Genomic DNA, 3950 nt, shown 5'->3' on the forward strand with positions numbered 1-3950 from the left:
ATGTTCAGCTAATGGGTCCCACACAAACCTTACTGAGAGGAAGCCTACACACCAACGGTAAGAACGCAGGAGCTGAGCTTCAAGTGTTCCTTTGGTTTACAGTGCTTTCTCATTTTTCCACACGCTCTGATAGAATTAATTTGGGGAAAGTTGAAGGCTTGCTGTGTCCAGTTCCCTCTTTCTTTATATCCTTATATCATATTACTTCTTTCCCTCTCTGAAATTCTCAGTGCTTTTATAAAGGAGAGCACAACCCAATGAAGCTGTCCCACACCGTGGTGAACCTGACCTAATACGTTTCCCTCCTTGGATGTTAGGCTCATATATTGGCAATTTATGAATACATTTGTTTAAGATTTTATTTATTTATTTGACACAGAGAGAGAGAGCACAAGCAGGGGGAGCTGCAGGCAGAGGGAGAGGGAGAAACAGGCTCCCCACCAAGCAGGGAGCCCAGTGGGGCTCCATCCCAGGACCCTGAGATCATGACCTGAGCCAAAGGCAGACGCTTAATCAACTGAGCCACCCAGCTTCCCCTATCAGTACATTTTAATGAACTCCCTTTTATTTCCAAGGAAATCACCTGGAAAAGGTAATGATTAATTCAGAAAAGTATAAATATAGTCAACATCTTATATCACCATCAATGAATGCAGATGCTACTTTGCTTATAGGGCAAGGGAATTAGAGTTTCCTGATTGCCTCTAAAGTAATGGAAAAGAAGAACAGTAATAGAAAGAAAAATGAAGATTTAATAGTTTATGTGTTTTGCTAAACACTAAGTCACTGTACTTCTGCAGAAATTAGTCTCATCTGAAAATGAGAGTAACAAATGCTCATTATGCATTATTCTAAGCATTCTTCAACTATCAATGAACTAAATTTATGTCACAATCCTGGGATGGTAAGTTTTGTGTCAACTAGAATGGGCCACAAAGTGCCCAGACATTTGGTCAAACATTATTCTAGGTGTGTTTGTCAGAATGTGCCTGGATGAGATTAACGTTTGAACTGGCACACTGAGTAAAGCAGTTTGCCTCTCTAGTGGTGGTGGGGAGGGGTAGGGGGGGTTCTCATCCAATTAGTTGAAGATGTGAATGAACAAAAAGATGGATTAAGGTGGGACCCCTTCTGTTTCAGTGTTTGAGTTGGGTCATTGGTCTTTTCTTGCCTTCAGACTCAGACTGAAATATCGGCTCTTCTTAGGTCTTGAGCCTGATGGCTTTCATACTAGAACTTATATCAGTGACTCTCTTAGGCCCTCAAATTCAGACTGGAATACACATTGGCTCTCGTGAGTTTCCAGCTTGCCGTCTATAAGTCCTGTGACTTATTAGCCTCCATAATTGTGTGAGTCAATTACTTATAATAAATAAATTTCTCCCTCTTTCTTTCTACTTACACACAGTCACAGACACACACACACATACACGCACACATCCTATTGGTTCTGTTCTCTGGCTAACACAAAACCTGTGTGGTCGATATTATTGGTGTCTCTATTTTACAGAAGGGGAAACTCACACTAAGAAATTAGGTAACTTTCTGTGACAGTTTAAAAGTGTGTCCATAGATTCTTTGATACTCCTATCCCAAAAAGTGAAGGTTAATCCCTGTCCCCTTGAGTTTGGTCTGGACTTAGTGATTTATTTCTTTTTTTTTTATTAAGTTTTTATTTTAGTTCCAGTATAGCTAACATGCGGTGTTATACTAGTTTTAGGTGTACAATATAATGACTCAACAATTCTATACATTACTCAGTGCTCATCATGGTAAGTGTACTCTTTAATCCCTATCACCTATTTCACCCATTTCCCCTACACACCAACCTCTCCTCTGGTGACCATCAGTTTGTTCTCTTATCAAGAGTCTGTTTCTTGGTTTGCCTCTCTCTCTCTCTCTCTCCTTTTCCTTTCCTTTGCTCCTTTGTGTTGTTTCTTAAATCCCACACATGAGTGAAATCATGTGGTATTTGTCTTTGACTGACTTATTTCACTTAGCATTATACTCTCTAACTCCATCCATGTCATTATAAATGCAATATTTCATTCTTTTCTATGGCTGAATAATATTCCGTTGTGAATATATATCACATCTTTATCCATTCATCTATCAATGGACAGACAGTTAGGCTGCTTCCATAATTTGTCTATTATAAATAATGCTGCTGTAAACATAGAGGTGCATGTATCCCTTTGAATTAGTTTTTTTTTTTTTAATTCTTTGGGTAAATACCCAGCAGCATGATTGCTGGATAAGAGGGTAGTTCTATTTTTAACTTTTTGAAGACCCTCCATACTGTTTTCCACAGTGCCTGCACCAGGTTACATTCCCACCAACAGTGCATGCGGGTTCCTTTTTCTCCACATCCTCACCAACACCTGTTGCTGCTTGTGTTGTTGATTTTAGCCATTCTGACAGGTGTGAGGTGATATCTCATTGTAGTTTTGATTTGCATTTCCCTAAAGGTAAGTGATGTTGAACATCTTTTTATACATCTGTTGGCCATCTGGATATCTTCTTTGAGGAAATATCTGTTCATGTCTTCTGTCCATTTTTAATTAGATTATTTGTGGGGGAGTGTTGAGTTGTAGAAGTTCTTTAAATATTTGGAAGGCTAACCCTTTAGCAGGCATGTCATTTGCAAATATCTTCTCCCATTCAGTAGGTTGTCTTTTAGTTTTGTCCACTGTGAAGGAGCTTCTTATTTTTATGAAGTCCTAATAGTTTATTTTTGTTTTTATATTCCCTGCCTCAGGAGACATTATCTAGAAAAATGTCGCTAAAGCCAATGTCAGAGAAACTACTGCCTGTGCTCTCTTCTAGGATTTTTAGGGCTTCAGGTCTGACATTTAGGTCTTTAATCCATTTTGAGTTTATTTTTATCTAGGGTGTAAGAAAGTAGTCCATTTTTATTCTTTTGCATGTAGCTGTCCAGTTTTCCCAACACCATTTGTTGAAGAGACTATCTTTTCCCCATTGGATATTCTTTCTTGCTGTTGAAGATTAATTGATCATATAATTGTGTGTTTATTTCTGGATTTTCTATTCTGTTCCATTGATCTATGTGTCTATTTTATGCCAGTACTACACCATTTTGATTACTATACCTTTGTAATATAACTTGGAAGTCTGGAATTGTGATACCTCCAGTTTTGTTTCTCTTTTTAAAGATTGCTCTGGTTATTTGATGTCTTTTGTGGTTCCATACAAATTTTAGGATTGTTTGTTCTAATTCTCTAGCTTTGCGCAGTGGCAGTATCCTAGCCAATGAGGTTTATCCGAGGTGCGATTATTGCTAATTGTTTGTTCTAATTCTGTGAAAAATGCTTTTGATTTTTTTTTTCTCAAGGAGAATGTACAAGCGAGGTGAGCGGCAGACAGAGGGAGAGGGAGAAGCAGGCTCCCCACTGAGCAAGGAGCCAGACGTGGGGCTCAATCCCAGGCTGCTGGGATCATGACCCCAGCCAAAGACAGACGCTTAACCAACTGAGCCACCCAGGTGCCCCATGGTGTTGATATATTGATAGGGATTGCATTAAATGTGTATATTGCTTTGAGTAGTAGAGACATTTTAACAATATTTGTTCTAATACATGAGCATGGAACATCTTTCCATTTCTTTATGTCATCTTCAATTTCTTTCATCAATGTTTTATAGTTTTCAGAGTATAGGTCTTTCACCTGTTTGGTTAAGTTTATTCCTAGGTATGATATTATTTTTGGTGCAATTTAAATGGGATCATTTTCTTAATTTCTCTTTCTGCTGTTAGTGATTCGTTTCTAATGAATAGTTGTGATGGGTTGCCCCTCTTAAGACTAAATTATAAAAACACTGTGCCTTGGTCTCTTTCTGTCTGTCTCTATCTCTCTGATCACTTGTTCTAGGGAAAGCTAATTACCATACCTGTGAGCAGCTCTATGAAGTGACCTATATAGTAAGGAATTAA

At 38.3% G+C, this 3950-nt stretch overlaps 1 pseudogene; it reads left to right on the forward strand.

Moving 5' to 3' along the window:
- The first annotated feature begins 3241 nt into the window (after positions 1-3241).
- LOC114198764 (U4 spliceosomal RNA) lies at positions 3242-3355 on the forward strand (annotated as a pseudogene).
- The last annotated feature ends 595 nt before the right edge of the window (positions 3356-3950 follow it).

Source organism: Eumetopias jubatus, unplaced genomic scaffold (assembly GCF_037043125.1).
Source record: "Eumetopias jubatus isolate StellerSeaLion01/CBP00866 unplaced genomic scaffold, mEumJub1_p1.0 scaffold_2, whole genome shotgun sequence".
Classification (NCBI taxonomy): Eukaryota; Metazoa; Chordata; class Mammalia; order Carnivora; family Otariidae; genus Eumetopias; species Eumetopias jubatus.